At 38.2% G+C, this 20288-nt stretch overlaps 1 protein-coding gene across 4 annotated transcripts in view; it reads left to right on the top strand.

The window, feature by feature from the left end:
- The first annotated feature begins 10194 nt into the window (after positions 1-10194).
- il1rapl1a (interleukin 1 receptor accessory protein-like 1a) overlaps positions 10195-20288 on the top strand; it is a 183461-nt gene continuing 173367 nt past the window's right edge. For all 4 annotated transcript variants that reach the window (XM_017410284.3, XM_017410282.3, XM_017410283.3 and 1 more), the window contains exon 1: positions 10195-10707. The gene's annotated coding sequence lies outside the window, so the exon portion shown is untranslated. The remainder of the gene's footprint in view (positions 10708-20288) is intronic.

The raw sequence follows: 20288 nt of genomic DNA, 5'->3' as shown, positions 1-20288 counted from the left end.
CTTCAAGAAACCTTTCTGAAAGTGCAACTTCATGTTGATGGAACCAAAAAAGTAAAAATTGGTCCAAATATTACCTACTATATGTTGACATTTGAAGAGCTGAAGAATTTGGTCAAAAACATTGGCTTCATTTTTTGATATATAACATTATTTTCTGTTGTCCTTGAAAAAAGAACTACTTTGAATTATTGGCACTCAAAAGCGTCATTTTGCAGATCATAGAGAAAACAGAAATTTACAATAATGAAAAGTGAGTACAACCTGTGTTCATTATCATTTATGTGCAGTATTTCCTTAAAAATATAACTCTTACCATGAAAACTTAAAGTTCTTTGCATAAGAACGCCTCTTTTAACCAGCAAACAAACCAGAACTGTGATGTGTGTAAAATTATTAACACCTGTTATTTTCAAGTATCCCAAGGTCTTGTCTGCAATCCTCCAAATAGATATTTTTATCACTCGTCAACTTGAAAAACTGGCAAATATGCAATCAAATGTGTTGTGTTAGAAAAATATCTCATGAACCAGGGGTCAGATTTTAAACTGTAGCCTCTGTGCAGCTCAGGGGTTATGAGTTATTTTGTTGTTTGGATTTTTAAATTGCAACAATGCCACCTTAGGACTTTCACCGAAGGAAATAATTTAGATACCAAAAGGCACTTAGATTCATTTCTACAAAGGAAGCGGGAGGCAGTGGTATAAAGTACGACATGAAAAACATTAATACAAACACCTTTTACTTAAAATCTGTTTTAAAATGTGGGCAGAGTTTGTTATTACCAACAAAAAAAAAAGAAATGACTCAGTTAAGGCTTAGGCTTTCCAGTGGTCGGTCAACCCTAACAGCCCTAACATCAAGCAATGTAGCTATGGGTTTCCCACAAACAAACCTTGTTAACTCACGGCACAAGGCACCATCAACAACATGCTCAGCAAATTGGTCATGCAACAAAACGTCAGCATTGGGCATTCCACTAGGTGCCTGCTGCTTTACCCCAGTTATCAGACTTATTAATGCAAGAGAGAACTTTTGAAGCTCCTCCCCTTCCTGTTGATGCCGTAAAAAGAAAGCCTCTTGTAAAGCAACATAGGAGTCTGAACAATCATAAAGCTCTTGTAAGACAACTATGACCCTGTCCTCCCTATCCGCCAGGGGGCGAAACTTAATCTCCTCTCTTGCTTCTCCTTTTAGGTGATCAAAAAAATGCTTGATCAGCTTAAGATAAAAAAGAATGCTCTCATGAAAGCCTGCACCTCCTCAAGCCATTCAGATAACCCTATACCGGGAGGAGAGGAGACAATTATGTCTTACGGAACACCACACCAATCACTAACCACACAGATAATGCGTAGTGGAATGCTGATCAGATGCACACCGCAGCACTGCCAGGTAACTTGGAAATCAGAGTAAACAAATGGAGATGACAGCAAGAGAAATGTGCTCCCTTATATAGTGCACCCTCTCCTGGCAGTTAGCCAGCCAATTTACAACACTGCAGCCAGTTTTGGAAGCAGGAGTAACCGTCATACTGCTACACATCAAAAATTAGAGCCTCTGTGTTTCTCCTGGCATCACAGACAGAACTCCACTTAACACAAATCAGAAAATATTTAAGTTTCTGGGACTGCTCAGACATTAGAAATAAAGCATAATATCAGTCTTTAAGAATGCCTTAAAAACAGCACATTTGATAAAATGCTTCTTGATTTATATTAATGGTGTACATAATTAAACCCCACACAGGCATATAGATTTATTTTTGTGCAACTAGTCTGTAGTTCATACCACACTGCTCTAACACATCAAGAAGCACATACATGTAATATCTTATATTGCTACATTTCTGAGACTTCTTCCCCATATTGCACATGCTCCACCTTTCCCTTGATTCGTCTAGATGGAAGGTGCAGTTCCTGCTTCAGTTTTCTGATTAAAAGCCTCAGAACCGCCAGGAATGTTCCCATGACGGCTCCAGATGCAAGCTCTTGATTGGCTGCTTGATGTATAATTCAGATAAGATGGGAAATCTTAATGAGGCTGACAAATGATGTTGACACGTCTTCCAGAGTCGAAGCCTTCACACTGACTCCAACTGTGTTTAGAAAGACAACATTTTCATGCCAAGTTAACCCCTCATGAAGATCCAAATAATTAAAGAATGGTTACCACACTTGTGCAGTTTCAAAATGAAAACTGTTTTATTTGTGTTAATGTTTGTGCAAGGCTCTTTTGCTTCTCTGCAGTCTTGAGTTTGTGGAATCATCACTGATATTAATTTAAATCATTCCACTGTCATAAAATCACATTCTAAGCACCTCAGTATTTGTACAAAACATGTTTGCAAATGCATTCTTATTGCACAGATATCCTCTGAGCTCCTCTCAACTTTTTTTGCTCATTATTTTGCAGAGATTTGGGTCTTCCTACTCATTTCAATATTTTGGTTACTTACTTGTTTGAGAGTCACAGGGGGAGAAACTGTACTTCTCTGTTTAAATATTTAGCAGTATTGCAAATGTATAAGTAATCTAAGTCATAACTGCTTTGCTCCGAATGTTAGACCAACGTTTAAAACAGATCTCCGTATAGAGTTCGCTAACAAGAAGGGGAAAAATGTTTACATTACTAAATAAATCTAAAGGACCCTATGTCCTGTTGCTAACAAGAAAATTCAGTCAAGAGAAGAAAGTGTCATGTCTGGTAAAATGTAATACTTATATATTTGTCACAAAGAGGAGATAAAAGCATAATATTAATGAAATGCCTAGTATTCCTTAAAGAAATCCATATCACTCACAGTTTTTCAAGCCAAAGTTTAAACTAAGATCATCTTGTGTTGAGAAATGACAATAAACACTTTGTAAATTCTTAGAAATATGCTGACCAGCTGTTTTGAATCAACTGTCAATTCATAAATTAATCTTTAACATTTTGTTCTGCGTTTGAAAAACAAACCCTAACAATGGTCAGCGTTTACCATTTGCAATAGACCAGGTGATCTGGTGAACTTGGACCCTGATGCTTTTTCACACCTCAACATCAGAGAACCCAACCAGCCAGTCTGCCTTAAAGGTCATCCCACCGCCAAGCGGAAAGATGCCGTTTTGATCAGGGTGACTCGTGTCCAGTTTCCAGGTGACGTTATCACAGTGTCTTCATGGAAAACAGCCCAAGTCATTACACAATGTTAACACAAAAATACATTTTCAAAGAGCCAGGAAACATCACAGAAAAGAGTAATTTATGTGTCAGGAATGTATATATTATTGATGTAGATAGTCGCAATAAAGGCAAAGTTTTATAAAAATTAAAAAAAAAAGTCAAGAGAAAATCTAATAGACTGAAAATAATACACCGACTCTCGCTCCCGTTTATTAGTTTCATTTTATTTGTGTCTTTGTTTTTGGCTGTTAGTGGTTTGTTGCTGGCACAAATTTGAATACCAGATGAGCAGGGGAAATGGCTTCATCTCTACAATTACAAGAAGGTCGCAACCTGCTGTCACGGCAACCGCTTGGCATCGATTTGGAAACGGCTTGGCACCCAAAACCTACGGATTTCATAAACCTGCAATTAGACAGTGGGCATGTATCAGTCAGCACAGTCTGTGAAACATCTGCTTGTGTGTGTGTGTATGTGTTTGTTCATGTCTGCTATGTGTGTTTGCTGAGGGGCAAAATTATAATCAGTGCCTCCATGAGCAAAATTAGCTCAAAAGTGAGGAACTTGCAACTTTAATTAAAAATGCTTGTTGAATACAAAATTATTTGTCATAAATTTAGATTTTCTTTTTTTTCTAAGTGACCATCGTTCTCTGTGGCTACCTGGTTAACCCTTATTGTCACCTCTCCTGAATTCAGATTTCAGCAAGTTCTTTTGTATGGAAATATAGGTAAATTTAATATTTGAAAGCAATTAAAAATTATGTAGAAATAAATGAATAGAAATGAATATACAATAAAATAAAATATGAAGACAAATGTAAGTCAGCATGACTTATACAAAATATTGCACCAGTTCATATGGAAAGATGTATGTTTTTGATATATACACTGTGTATTTATATAGAATGTGCAATAAATACCCTCACAAAGCTTTTACATGCTTTTGCTGAAGCTTGAAGGCAGTAAATTCATCTAAACATTGCTTCTGCTTGAACCATCAATTTGTATGTGTCTGTTATGATTTATGCCTTTTGTATTCTTGAAGTTAATCTTTGTTTATTTTTAATACTATATTAATATATTATATTCATATGACTGTTATGAGTTTTATGGATTAGATTCTGTTATCTTTAAAGCTTTATTCCTAGTAAATATTCCTTACTTTGTGTATTATTTGGTAAAAGTACTCCTTACTTTGGGGTTAGGTCCTATTTCTGTGTCACATCAGGTTTCAGTTTGTAATCAGCATACCTGCAAGGTGTTTTAAGACAGCTGCCATCTGCTTGAGTTTTGTCACTACTTGGATTAGCAATAGCTCCTCAAATTATTTTCCAAAACAGAGGTTGTGCAAAGAGCTATTTACAGCAGGTAAGACACTAATTGTTCATAACCTTTCCAAAGAACCTTACTTCAAAAATATCTAAATTACCTCTACAGGAGTTGGAGATTTGTAATAATTATCCCTGAGTAGTTAGCAGTGGAGGTGTTTCAGACAAGTGACAAGACAAGAAATGTCCTCTGGGGTGCTGCTGGCTCTCCAGATGCAGGTTTAGTTAAAAACAACCTCAAAAACTATCCTCAAACCCCTGTAGACGACTGAAGACCCACTCAGGTCTACTTCTGCCTTTTCCAGTGTGTTTTTTCACAAATGCACATGATATTAGCAAAATAGATGCAGCATTAAATTAATCTCTGAATAAAACTTCAATAGACAGTGAAAAGAACAAAATTATGAAACACGGCTAAAGAAGGAAAATGGCAACCATTGACGAAGACTTTTACAGTATTTCCTCCTTGATATGGTGGAAAGAAAACACAGTTACTGTCAATAGGGAGTTTATTTTTATGCATATTGTAGCATCAGTAATTAGTTCAAACTGAATGATAACACCACCACTTTGTGTTTTCTAACAAGTTTAACATGCTGTCTCTATATGATGCAATAATTTGTCTGTGTTGTGTTTATAGAGGCACAAAGGGAGAAAAAAAGAGAGCTTTGATGCCTTTACCAAGATAAACGTTCTTCATCTGAAAATTCCTCTGTACGAGCATGTTTCCCCTTTTATTGAATTTATTGGTGAGTTCAAAAGCATTGAACTCATAATTTATGGGGTAAAAAAAACAGTAAATCCTAAAACAAAATGGTGAAGAATAAAGAACAAGAAAGAAAGCTTTTTATGTTTGAAACAATTTGAAAATAGTGTCAGAAATATAACTTGGCTACATTTGTTCTTGTGTGGCCTGTTTTCCACAAAGATATGGATTTTTTTTTCATTATTATTATTTTCAATTTAAACTTGTAGATAATTGTTTCTTTATCTGATTGTCCTTAAATGAAAAGTCTATTTCTGTCGGTGCTGGAAATTGGGACAAGATGCTAATTCAAGGCATTGCTTTTAGAGCAATGTTTCAGTGCCAGTTTGAAATGATGGAAAATACTTTTTTTTTATATGGGGCTTCAACTGTCCTGTCAAAATACCTGCTGTACAGGGAGATTGAGCAGAAGGAGACTGGACAATGCAGCTGCAGGGAAAAAGACAGAAAGGAAGGAAGAAGTAGAAGAAATGTGGGAGTAAGGCGTGATAGAGTCATGTGATCTTTCAGCAGTTTCTTTGGCATCTTATGCACCATTTATCCACTGAATATTAATAAAGCATTGAGTGACTGAGTGAGTTTTTTTTCTTCTTCAGAGAGTGAAGAGGAGGATTTATGTCATATCAGTCAGCCTGTATATATTTTATGCAGGCGGAGTGATGGTCAGGTACCTACTCATGCTCTGAAAGAAAAACTGTGGAGGCAGAAACGTCTGTGACTCGTTTCCTGAGCCCTCGGCAAAGCACGATTATACAAGACAGCTCTCTTCTCTCCCATCTGGTTTACAGAGGCCACAGATTCAGATAAGTTTTGACAAGGTAAGGTATATGCTCTCCCACTGACACATAAACACATCCATGTTGTTGAAGCATTGCAGATATAAATTGTGGCAGAAAAAAGTTGGACCACCATGTGTTGTCAGAACAGGTTTAGAGCTGAGCTCATTGTAGCTGACTCTAAAAGATTTTGAAGCTCATCTGACCGGATGGGACGCCAGTCTTTCACATGATTTGTCCTCACTCTGTTTTGATAATGGTAGTGATGTTGGACAGTTTAATCCAAATTTTATCAAATGTGTAGAGATGTGGTGATTGATGCAGGTGATGTTCTCAGGCCCTGCTAATCGCAAGCCTTTTTTATTTGACACATGCACAGAAATGTCCATATGCAAGCCCACAATTTTGTTTTATTATGCAGCTCTATCCTAACCCTAACCTGTAGCCTCCTATAGTGGCATAAACTTAATTTTATTTTATGCACTTTCCCAGTTTTCTCAGCCAAAATCTTTACCTTACCATCAAAAACACTCTGTTTTAATAACTTTTCCAGTTATTGCAGCCCTAAAACTTCACATTTTAAAGCCAGACCTAAACATAACCCCCTCCCATTTCCTTCTTTGTTTCCTTCTTTACTGTTTCATATATCTGTCTCCCTAACACTACCCCCCACCTTCCCCTCTTTTTCGTCTTGTTTTTACCAAACACAGAACAGAACAAGCACAACCACGGTACATGCAGTTACCCACCTGTGAGTATCTGCACCCACCCGGTTACATTTTTTCAGCTCTTGTTGCTGTCTGAGGGCATTTTCTTGTAATCAGTGATGGATAATGAGTAAACTCACCGATGAGGACTTTCTTTTCAAAAGAGCTGAATCAAAAATATTTCACTGATGCTGACAAATAAAAAGAACCATGAAGGACACAAGCACTTGGTGGACAAAAATGGATGGCCCTCCCTTTGTGTTCTTCTAAAGGGGCCTCGCTTCACTGTTCAGCATTTTCAAAAGCTGCTATTTTAAAGAGTTGAAAAAAACTCCTGTAACCTCATGTCTGTTTATTCTTATTTATTTATGTATTTGTTTGTTTATTTATTTATTTTCACAAAGAACTCTCTGCTGAGTTCTAAAAGATTGTGCAAGATCTATTTCTCATGAACAACTGGAAGTATTTTAATCAAACTTACAGAAAGTAATAATTGGCTGTAAAACTACCACTGACTACTTAAAGTAAGGTGTCTGCCACAGCTAACTGGCCTTAGCCAACACAAAATGGCTATAATATAGTCCATTTTACCAACATTTAGCTAAAATTTGATGTGGTATTTGCTGAGAGTCATTCACAACACTCTGAATGTGACTTCTAGCTATGTTGTATGAGATTGCACACAATGCTATGTTCAAAATAAAAAAAAAATGGCTATAACTCCATCATTGATCTCCACAAAATTATCTAAACCGCTGACATGAACGCCGGTGGGTGATCTGCATTGCTTTAAGGAACACTATGCTTTTACTATTCTACATGGTTTTTAAAATAAAATGTCACAGCTCTACTGTAACTCATTCAAAGCCACTTAAAGAAATGTTTTGAGCACATCCTTGAAATGGCTTTAATTCAATCAGTGTTACAGATTTTGTGCTGAAATTGGGTGTGGTAGTATATGAGAGTCATCCACAACACATACTCTGAATGCTCCTTTGTTGTTTCACAATTACACCAGCATGTGTGTTTTGATGTATTTCTGGTAATCACACATCTGCTAAGAATTACTGTACAGTGTGTGGAAATTTATTCAGTCTATCTGCAGTTCATAAATTAATTAAAAAAAGTGAAATTTGTTTTTTCCAAACAGGTGCAACAAATTAGATTGCAATAAAGCAGCATATACAGACCAAACAAGGTTTAATAACTAAATGAAGGACAAACACTGAGTCATTAGCAGAGGTGCTGAAAAGTTAATACATTAAAAAGTGATATGTACACCTAAGTTTGAATTCTATTATATGAAAGGCAATGTACTGCTATGATTGTCTGCTGTTTGATCAGTATTAGGTCCACAGCAAGCCATGTTTAGATTAACAAGTTTCTATAAAAAGACTCGAGAAAGAAAATTACCAACACAAATCTTGCCTGTCTTATAGTGTCAGATTCTCAGTGATGTCTGTCAGGGAAACAGATGTAACTATTTCATCCGAAAAATAATTTAGCTTGAAGAAATAAGTCCTCTCAAAATTCATATACAAGTACTGACCTAAATCCAATGCACCCCCCTTTTTGTGCCATGTTTTGTTTCATGCAGCAAACAGAAAGCCAGTAGTATTCTGCAGCAGACAAACTGAACTGACTAAACTCAGTAATGAAACATTTATTCATTATTTATACATGCTTTTTCTATGCTCAGGGTCACATAGGGGCTGAAGTCATCCCAGCTGTCATCTGGATTTTATACATTTAACACTGACTGAACTAAAAGGGACTTTTATATGCATGAATAAATAACAAATTTTGGGGCTGAGTCTTGTTCTCAGAGCTTTATGATAAGGGCCAGTCCATACAGTAGCCTTAACAGGACTCTGAAACCAGTAATGGGAGGCGTATGTAGATCCATTACAAGGGTAAATGTAATTACTGAGCCATAATTTGGTTGCAGAATATTTACCATACTAGATGAAGCATTGTTGTGCCGCTCTGATGTAGCACCAAAAATTAATGAAAGTTTGGGACATATTAAATAAAATCACATAACAGTAAAGTAACTGAGGGAACACAGTAGCTGAGGAAACACAGTGGCTGGGAGCATGGAAAACAAAACCTAATATTGCCACATTAAACATGTAACAAAAACACTGATGGCTAGAGAACAGAGGCAGACATGAAACAGGATAACTAAAATATACTGATAAACAATGCAAATCTAACATAGAAAAGGAAACAAATCATAACCCAAACATCAAGACACACCAAACCTATGACAGGTATAGTTCTTTGAATGGTGTCAGTTTGTGGCAGTAATTCTGACTGGACTGACAATCTAACAGCTGGACCAGGCAATGCATTTGCATTAACTCCTATGAAAGTTTAGAGACTGGAGTTGATTTAGGAAGCCAGTAATCTATTATGCCCCTGCACCTGCCCTAATTTGGACTAACTTGTCAATTTGGTCAGATTTTTACTCTGTTTCTACAAACTGAGGTTGTTCAGAGAGCTATCTACAACTGGTAGGATATTAATTGTTCATAACCTTTCCACAGAAAGATCAAAATACCAAAATATACAAGCATGTCAAAAAGATAGCTGAGTACCTGAGTAAATGTAATTAATTTTCATTGTAAACAAGGCTTTTTCTGAATTTCCTTAAGTTCTAAACTGAACTTCAAACACTACAGCACTGTAGTTAAATTACAGTCCAATACAGCTGAGGTTAGAAGTGTCCAGATTTGATTTTATTTAAAGGCTTGTTGGCTCAGAACTTCCTATTTAAACTCGATGGATTTCCATGTCTGTGTTTTACAGAGGCACCAATCTGAAAACAGGGCTTTCATTTCCGCTTTGCCTGTCTTCCTGAGCAGAACACTGGCTCTTTTAAACATCAGCAGTAAAGTCCTTTAACCGGTGCTCAAATCTCCCAGTCGGACTTGTCCTGCATTGATTTCGCGCGGATGGTGTGTTTTAGTCCAAAACGGGGCTGAATTCAGACTTTGTGGGAAGATCTGTTCGCCAGCAGCAGTATGCGGGACTGTTGGCTTCGGTTTACCTCCTCCTTCACTCCCTCTCTCTTCTCTTTTTTCGTCTCTCTCTCTCTCTCTCTCTCTCCCTCGTCTCCCTCTCCTTTCCTCCCTGCTGCTGTACCAACAAGTGAGGATTCTTCTCTGTCCAGCGTTGAGGCTTTGAGCTGAGTTATAGATGTCTGGTGGAATTTCTTTTCCCCCTCATCCATTTCACTGTTTAATCGATGAGGATGACAGATTGCAGGTGCAGCGCGCGCCTCTGTGTGTGTATGTGTGTGTGCGTGTGTGGACCAACGGGGATGGTGCACTAGGACCGAGGAGAGCTTCCCCTCATCGTGAGCATTGAAACTAACACAGCGGAGCTTTGGAGGAACCCCCCTTCCTCCTCCTCCTCCTCCTCCTCCTCCTCATTGGATCTGGCGATTACATCCATACATTCCTTTTTCTCGCTCATCTCCGCGGGGATCGCACCGCCGAGTGCGTTTGGGATGGTCAAGCACCCAGGAGAGGATTAGGAATTTGGCAACGTTTGCGTAAAAGTCAGCTCTGAGGAGGAGGATGTCATTTGGCTGATCCGTCCGAACTCGTTTTGTTAATACATTATGTTGTTTTAAATCCATTTTACTCCCCCATCCCCTCCTTTTCATCACCGGTGTCAGCTATTCCAAGCGCGCAAAGTCACATCTGCGCAAGAGAGGCGCACTTTCCTCCAAGAAAGAAAGGAAGGAAGAAAGAAAAGGAGGTGAAACAAAATCTCCATCCTTGTGTCTGGATTTTCATCGGACCCCCCTGGCTGAATGGGTGACCTGGCTGGATGCAGCATGGATGGAACCGTTTTCTCCTCTGCTGAGCAGGAGTTGTGATGTCCAGAGCTCCCCCCCGCCGCTGAGCTGACTGACTCTCCTCAGCATCGCACCGTTTTGGAATCGAACTGAAGGTACAGGCCAGCATTCGCCTCTCTGTAACCTTTTTTTTCTTTACACATGATTTGCCAAAGTTTGCAGACCTCATTCAAGCAAATCATTCGATTATTTCAGCGACAAATCGATTGCCGGTGACTCCGGATTTCTGTCGGACACTTGAACTAGTTATTCTAGTGGTGGAGAAACATAATTTCAGTGCTTTAATAATGAGGAAGTCCGCTCCTTGCAGATAAGATTTATTTAGATACAACCTATAATTGGCTGCAAACATTCAGGGCAGCAACTAAGCCTATTTGTCGCTGCGTGTGTGAGACCAAATCCCTTCTTGCATCTCTCTCTCTCTCTCTTTTGGACTCTGTTTTGTCCATTTTGGCTGACGGTGTGTGTTTGCTCATGAGCTCAATCATGATGGAGATTCCAGAGAAGCCCTCTGCAGTGCAGTCTGTGCCGAGCTTACTGGAACTCAGTCAGGAGAGGATTTAGATAGAGGTGTGAGAGAACATCGAGCCTCATTATTAGACACACAATCCGTCCTTAAAACGGACTGCTGCTTGGACTAAAACACTGAAATCCATAGAAAAAAAACTTGTGCTGGTTGTCTTCTCTCTTATTTGTGTGTTTATATATTTATCTCTGTGTGTGTGTGTTGCACAACTGATTCACTTGGGAAGGATTTTGTGTGAGAGTGTGCGTCACAGTTACAAGTCTAAATTGGCAAAACTCGCGCACTCGTTCTGATTTTCTTCTATTTTTACCATCAAAGCGAGGAGGAAGAAAAAAATGACCGCATTGAAGTCTCTGCTTCACGTTTCATCCTCGCAGGTTTTTCCAACCTTAAAGGTTATGTGCCGTGTTCACCTTTTACTGTGCGAGTTTACCCAGGAGGGGACAAGCAAGGCGACCCCCACTGGGTGGAACCGTTGGAATACCGACGCATGACGCAGGGATTTTAGCGACAGAGGGAGAAAAGAAGAATAGATGATCCTGTCACTACTCCTGGATCTTCTGCTTTATTTATTGTTGTTTTGAAGGCTGTGTTTGCTCAGCCCTGATATAAGCAGTTTGGATAAGAGAGAGTGGGTGGTCTGGGACTGATCATGAAACGCACGCATGAATGAAGTCACACTGCACAAAACTCAGTTCAATTTGACCAATGTTGTCTGGTTGCGATCTGGATTAACCCTGGTAATATTCCTCAATTGGTTAAATCGCCCCCTACCAATAAAGGCGGGCGATCGTCTAATTGATTTCACCTGTGTGTGTGTCAGTTTGTCTGTTAACAAAATATCTCCTAAACCCCCGGTGGAATTTTAATGAAATTCTCAGAAAATAATCACTGAATATAAATTTGCAATTGATTAACCTTTGAAGTCAACTTGATTCAAGATGGCTGCCACAGCCAACTGATCTTAGCAATTAAGTAAGTCAGTTTTACACATATTAAACTCATATTTGTTGTGTGCTTAGCTGCCAGCCATCCCCAATACATACTCCAAGCAAATCATGCATGATTTTAGTTTTAAAATGTTGGAAACAACTTTATCTGGCTGTTAGCAAAATAGCTCATAAAACCACTGGATGGATTTTTAATAAAATGTCTGGAAAGTAATCTTTGGATGCATATTTGCAACTCTTGGAGTCAACTCAGTTCAGCTGGCCGATCTTAGCAAACACAAAAGTCATTATATCCGTACATTATAAAGATATTGTGCTAGAATTCGGTGTGGCTGTAGCTAAGAGTCATCAGCATCACCTAATTTGAGCACAAACACAACCCATAATATCTTTGTATAAAACTTTGGCATGCAAGGTGACTGGTAATACTCCTTTAAGAAATGTTACTTTCATTCTTCTAATGAATCCAGTTGTGCTAGCAGAGAAGATGCAGCAAGGGCCAGTTAGAGATCTTCGAATTGTTAACATAAAAACAAAAAGTAGTGACAGAGAAACTGAAGATATTTCTGGATTGTCTGTGTGCTTTTAGGAGCGCAGTGCCTCTCCTTAATGAATTTGTAAAGTCACTGGCGTCTGATGTTCGGAAGTGGTGCAGATAACTGGCAACGCAGCTCCCAGTCATGAGGAAGATGACAGGAACTGTCCATGGTGCTCAAACAGACAGCTCCTTTGTTCCACGCTGGCCTCATTTTGTTAAGTTCCTCTCTGGCTGCAGAAAGTCTTCTGCGAATCCAGTTAGATTCTAGCTGTGAAACATTTGAGCAGCTACATATCATTCCAAAGTCACAAATTAGCATTTTGATATTGACTTAGAAGGAAATATACAATTCGTCTAATGAGCACATCCAAAAAAAAAAAAAAAAAGGGAAGAAAAAGACCAAATATGATCCAATTGTGCTGTTTTAATATTTGGCCAACACATAGGATTTATTCAACTGCCTGTAAATGATCATGCTAATATATTTCATACATATTTCATTTTACTCATCCCAACTGACATCCATTCCCTCTGCACTGCTTAGGTGTGATGACATACATCTTCTGCCTTTTATTTGTCTTCGGTTTGGCTCAGGATCACAGTTTGCTCCCCATGTGCACTGAATCCATGAGAGGCTCATCATGAACTGAGGCTGGACTTCAGGTGGAAAAAGCTGTTGTAACAAAGAACAATAGCAAAACTGCAGAATAAATAGTTAAAATATCTCACAAGGGCTTTTTATGTCTGTTGTGTATCTCAGGAAATAGAGTATTCTGTGCCCATATATCATTTTTTATATATCACTGTATACTTTTATTTTCTTGTTATAAACTGTGCAAACCATGTCAACATATATTACAGGAAAAGTTCTGAACTTTTGAGGTGGGGTTCTGTGGAAAGGTTATAAACATTTAATATCTTACCTGCTCTAGGTAGCTCTTTGATCAACCTAGGTTTGGAAAAGTAATTAGTATAATTGGATTGCTGCTATCTTAGACCAACTCCTAAAACATGTCATTTATGTGAATGCTTTTTATAAACCCTTACTTTCAGTTTTATATTACTCATATTATTTCAGCAGAAATACTGATGATCCTTTTGCTGGAAATGCCACATCCAGCTGCTGTTGCAGCTATTTGACTCAAAAAAATATTTTTGCTTTCAAATAACCCTAAATGTTTTTGTAAATAAGTATGCAATATGAAGTTGATGGCAATGGATAGACAAAATAGCATTCACTTGAACCCCTATAAAATTTTAAAATGTCCATTCTGGCCTTGTCCTCTGCCTTTAGTTTATCAATCGGCTCAAAATTAAGCTACATTTCTCCAAACTGATGTCAGTCAAACAGCTATCTACAACAAGTAGAATATTTAATAACATTTTCAAAAGAACTCCACTCCAAGAGATCTGAACTATTGCTTTAAAATAAGTCACAAATCATCGAAGCTGCTTTTCTAAAACTTAACGCTATTTCGGCTGGTGACAGTACCCAATTAAAAGCAATGATGCAATTCCTCTTTGGATTTCACAGGGTTAAACACATAATACCTGACACAATGTGCAGAGTGCATGCCATGTCTGCTATAAACACAGTTGGGGAACTGATATACAGCCTAAGAGGAAATAAAATTAACTCTGGGGGAGCCGTGACAGCTTCTGTGAACCTAATAATTGACTGCAACGCTTTTCTGTGATTACTGTTCCTCAGTACCTACAAATGCACATGATCCTGTGTGTACATCAAACTGTCTTTAACAGTATTACACTTGTTTTGCAATGCAAAATGAACAATTGTGTGGCCTTTTTGTGTGTCAGTGGTCATCTAGACTAAAGGAAAAGCCAGAGAAGTCTCCTTGAACTTGACTCCTTCTGGTGATGGATAACGTGTGTGTTTTCCCTCAACATTGATTGAATTAGGCCACCCCACAGACCCATTGCTTTCCCAAAGAGCAGAAGCAATCCTGTGGTGAGGTTTATCAATAAGCGGGTGGATGGAGTGTAAATGGTGGTATTCCCCAGGGCAGACAGCCGGTGATGGTGGAAGGAGAACTCACTCAGGGAGAGTCCCCGATCGCACAGCAGATTGGGAGCCCTCGGTGCTAACGTCTGTCGGCCCCTGCCGTAGGGGGAAGAGAGGGGAGGAGCATCACAGAGCTGACCCAGAACCCCAGACTGGGCTAACTTCAGGTCAGGTTGCTCAGAAAAACTAGCTTTGTCTAGCTGTTCACTTCATTTTAAAGCAGTTTTTCTTATGTTTCTGTGTCACAAACCCATTGCTATTTAGCTATTTGGTCAATTTGCGGGAGCTGTGGTCAGGTGATGACTGATTCAGAGCAAAGTAAGCCCAGAATTTTGATGGCTTTGTTTTGAAGGCTGGTTGCTTTGACGTGGACCCCCTTGAGGCCACTGGCAGCTGAGCTCCCTCTGTGGCAGATTGATATTTGTAATTTAAGGGAAGCTGTCACACAGCATCCTCCAGATGGAGAGAGCTGCAGAGGCATGCAGGCTATTAAACATGGTTTGTTTAGAAATAATCATTTTGATACGGGATTTCAGGGTTTGTTTGAGCCACATTAGATCCAAGTTTTAAAAATATTCAACTCCACATCATGGCATACTGTAAGAACACATAGATGTACATCACAGAGTGACGTTCAAGGATGGAAGCTTTTAAACTCCCCGGTGAAGTCCCTGAGAGCAAAAAGATCACAGCAGAGAGGACAGGTCAGTGATTTGTGTCTCTGCTGCAGAAAGGGTTATGGGATAGGCTGAGAGCTAATTCATTAATTCCCTCTGGTACACACACATTTAATCACACACATACACAGGCACATAGATGTTTTTTGTATCACTGAATTATTTGAAATGTTTAAAACAGAACTGTGTTTTCAAGAGTAACATCTTCTTTATCACACTGATCGGCAATAAAATAAGAATAAATAACACAAGAGAATAAATAACACACTACTTGATTAATAGATCCAAACAAGCACAATAAATACATCTCATAAAACCAGAATGAAAGTGATGGTTTGACTTTCAGATTGAAGAGATTCTACATTTGAATTTACAGTCATTGGGAAAATAAGTTATTTCAGTTATTTTAGTTCTGAGGGTTTCTTTTTTTGCATCCCACTGCAGGCCATAATAACATTGTCTGGTTCTTGTCAGGTTGTTAAATTAGAGAGACCCTTATCTTATCAGTGCCTCGCAATGTCATGAAGGAATTCTGGCTCGATCTTATTAACAAAATTGCCTCAAAATCATACAGGTTTTCAGCCATTTATTTCTGCACAACCTCTAAAAGTTCCTGCTGTAGCATTTTGGTCCTGTTAAAGTCTGTACATTCCCTCACACTCATATTTGTTTCAGTCATTCTGTTTTAGATTCGCTGCTGTGTGTGGAATCCTATTGCAATGTTGACCTAACCTCAGCAGGTTCAATCAAATACACGCCCCAACCACTGGGTCATATGGTAAGTGCAGTTGGGCAAGTGCTGTCATTTTTGGTGAAGTTTTTGAATTGTTATGTTCACCATGCAGACATAATCACTTCGGTGTCCTATTTCCAAAAGACACTGTTCCAGAAATCTTGTGGTTTGCACAGATGCAACTCTGCAAATTTAGTTTTTTTCTGCTAAGTTGTTTTTTTTTTTAAACAAAAGAGGTTTTCTTCTGAGTGCATTTCCAATCAAACCATACCTGTGTGTATTTGTACACTCATTAACTTTAACTTATAGCATGCCACAAAGACTGTAGAGTCTGAGATGTAGCTCTTGAGTGTGTTGCATTTTCTCTAAGTGTTGTCTGACCCTAGTGTGAATTTGCAGGGACGACCAGACCTGAGAAGATCAGCAACTGTCTTGATTGTTTTTAGCAATAATCCTCCTCACAGACAAATTACAAATTATAAAGCTATTTCCGAATTGTTTAGAAATGGACTGATACACAGCCTTAAGTACTTCTTAAGAACACTTGATATTGTTTTTCCTGCTCTGCTTTTTGTTTAGAGAAATGCTTCTTTTCTTTGAAAATTCGAAACACTTGAAAATCTGTAATCCTAGCATAATTTTATTGCTTGTTTCTAAGGACAAAGCACAATTGTAAGTCTTGTTATACATTTTATTGCAGCTAAATATTCTTATGCTATATTCTTTAAATTTAGTTACAGAAAGTAACATATCCTGTTCACTTAGTAGAATTTTTTTTTACAATGTGATTTGTTGCAGTGAGGAGCAACTACCGGAGGGCATTTTGGTGTGAATGTTGATAAAGAAGGTTCCTGCAAGAAATCATCTCTGTTAGACATACTGTACATTTCTCTGCAAAGAACCAAATATATTTTTTATAATAGATGTCAGATTTTGTATCTTGAATGTGTCAGTCAGTTCAGTTTAAACTACATTTATGTAGCAAAAAAGAGAATACTGGCCTCAATTAGGGCGGCCTTGAAAGACGGGTAATTATATAATTGCCTGTGCGTGTGTGATTGGTGTGTGTTGGTCTGTTAGCAAAATATCTAATGAAGACTTGATAGATTTTAATGAAACTCTCAGAAAGTAAGCAACAGATCTACAGCTACAATTGATAATGTTTTAAAGTCAACACAATTCAAGGCGTTTGCCACAGGTTAAGCAATTTTAATAAACATAAAAATAGCTACAACTTGGTCAGTTTTAAAGATATTGAACTAAAACTTGGTGTGGTGGTTGCTGAGAGTCATCATATTAATATACTTTCAGCATTTGAGATTGTACAATATTTAATTTAAAACTTTGGTGTGTCATGCTGTGCGCAATATGCATTTCTTCAAATTGTGATACTTCAAGTTATGATAAGTTTTTTTTTTTTTATCTTTTCCGCTGATTTTCCATGCTGGAAAATAAATACTTTTATCTATTTCCTACTAACAGTAAAGAGTGGCTTGGCTTCCCCTGATTTCTGTGATTTTCAGCCAGGTTATATAAGTAGCATCATTGGCTGGCATGTAAATCTACCATAGACCCACAAAGCGTGCCAAATACTCATTACACAGTTTGTTGACAAAAGTAAAAGCATTTTCAGAGGACGTTGTTATGTCATTCCAGCTTCAGAAAGCTTTTTCATCATTTTCACTTCTGGCGTTAAAGCTTTATTGTTGGGTGGGAGATGTGAGCGCATCTCTAATGAGATCGATCACAAACATTATCCCTGCACAATATAATCTGCAGTGTTTCATTAACTCACTGGTATTCGGCATCTGGAGATTTTTTCTCCAACTTCTCTTCTTTTTTTTCCTGTCAGACATTTTCTCCTCTTCTTAAGAGACTTATAAGCCTCTTAAAAGTCATCCTCTAAACTCCCAACAGTTTCTCACAGAAGCAGGTCCATTAAGAACTAAGATACTTTGTGAATATTAAAACTACAAGGTTTAGTCTGAATTTAAAAAAAAAATGTTTTTTAAATGTCATTTTAAGATTTTGATTTTTTACTTGATCATTTGGAGCAATTCTTAATGCTTTTTCTTCTGCCAGATTAGAGAATGGGGGTGTTTTGTGGAAAATAAATGAGCACTTCATGTGTTACCTGCTGTAGATAGTTCTTTGAACAGCCTCAGTTTGTAGAATTACATTTTTTATTAGTGAATGAATTGACAAGCTACTGGCTAGTCAAAGTGAGGCCAAGGGCAAAGTGGCGTTTTACCTCTTTAAACTAATTCTAATTGCAAAACATTTATAATGCTTCATATGAATGCTGTTTTTGTCGGATTTTACATTCCTGTCGATTTCACATTACACTGTTATTTACATAAAATTTGATGGTGATTTGGAAGTTCAAATAATGACAGCAGCAACCTGGCATGCTTTTTGCAGGATTATCATAATATTTTTGATGGATTAACCGTGTAATGTGAAAGTGATAGTGGTGTAAATGTCTCTAAAATAACATTCACCTGAACTAAATGAAATTTTTGAGACTGGAGTTGTTTAAAGACTGCGATAGCCTGTTATGGTCTTGGTCTCAGTCAGACTAGTTATTAGATCATCAGTCTGGTCCAAAATAAGCTCTTTTTTTTGTCCAAACTTTCTATAACAAGTAACATATTAGTTGTTGATAGCCTTTCAATAAAACCTTTCTTCAAAAGATCTGAAGTATTCTTTTTAGCTTTTTGTACACACTGCCAGATAGGACAATGGCCATAAGGGCCTTTTGGATAAATTATAAAGATTTTTTTTTTTAAGTACCCTCTTTTTAAGTTTGGAGGATGTGTTGCCCTCTTTGCTACTCAGTCCAAATGAACTTCCAGTTCCATCAAAAAAAGAAAAAAAAAAACAGTGTCACGACATTACTGATAACTTTTACATGGTCATGTCAGGATCAAGCTTCGCTAGATCTTATTTCTGACCTTGTACTTATTCATTTCTCTCTCCCCGTTCACATGCTGCTTTTAGCCTTGCCATAAAAACGCCGAGGTTAGACCACACCAGTCGTAATGGAATCATTCTCTCTGCTGTCACTTTGCATCGGTTCTGGGCAAATCTTTGCAACGTCCCACGGGATACGAGACAAAATATGAACAGTCTCAAGTCTCGTGCGCTCACCATACACACAAATGAAAAGAGTGCAGAAAGATAAAATAGAGAAATGCTTTTCTATGTCTTTCCTCTGTGACACATAACACTTTCACACACAAGACTAGCTCTGGAAAATTGCCTTGTCATACAAGATGAGATTGTATTTAAAGGTGTAATTTAATCATCTTCCTCCTTTTTTTTTTTTTTTTTTTTTTTTTTTCAGAATTGGTGCAGAAAGTGAATCACCGTGATGGGATTCCTTGGAGACATAGATGTTCTGAATCCCAGAGCTTGACAGGTGCATGCCAGAAAAATTCTTAGAATATAAAGGATCAGATTTGCTCACAAAAATGAGATCGTCAGCCGCGATCTCTTGGTGGACTGGACACAGTAGAAAAAAAATAAGATTAAAACAGACAGGCCAGAGAAAAGCTACTTTATCTCAATCTTTTGTTGCTCGGTTTATCAACGTGTCGCTGGCATCCACTCAGATGGCCTCAACTCAGAGCTTAAAAAAAGGAAAGACTAAATCAAAGACAAGGTCATGCAATAATTGGCAGGGGAGAGAAAGAAAAGGAGCTGCAGAGGAAGGAAAACAGAGAACAAGAAGTGTTTCGACAATGTCTTAAGCTAAAACACTCGACCCTGTTATATTGTCAGCTACGGTAGTCTGTGTCATGGTGCAGCGAGTCTCTGGGGAGTGGGGACTGCCATAAATATTGCACAGTTCTGAACAACCGCCTCTGATGTGGGCGCCGATTGTGTACAGGATGCTGGCTATTAGTGCTGTTGGCCGGTAATGAGTGGGAACTGAGTCCCAGCCAACTGTTAAAGGTCTTTAAACACTCTTCTAATCGAGCTCACACATGAGAAGACACATGGCAACAATGGCAACAAGAGATCGCCTCCATGTTAGAGGATTTGCTGAAACGTAAACCCTCAGATGGACAGACTTCGTAGCAGAAAAAAACACATTGTTTTGTAAGTATGTTTAATGACGGGCGACCTCGAGCGGTCTCAGTTTGTTGGAAGCTGGGACGTTGGTGCGTTTTTGTCGAAGGTCAGTGACAGCAGTGTGTCTGTTTGTCTTCCATGTATGTGTGTGA

This window comes from Kryptolebias marmoratus, linkage group LG6, assembly GCF_001649575.2.
Source record: "Kryptolebias marmoratus isolate JLee-2015 linkage group LG6, ASM164957v2, whole genome shotgun sequence".
In the NCBI taxonomy this organism is placed as follows: domain Eukaryota; kingdom Metazoa; phylum Chordata; class Actinopteri; order Cyprinodontiformes; family Rivulidae; genus Kryptolebias; species Kryptolebias marmoratus.
This window is presented reverse-complemented; position numbering and strand designations above follow the sequence as displayed.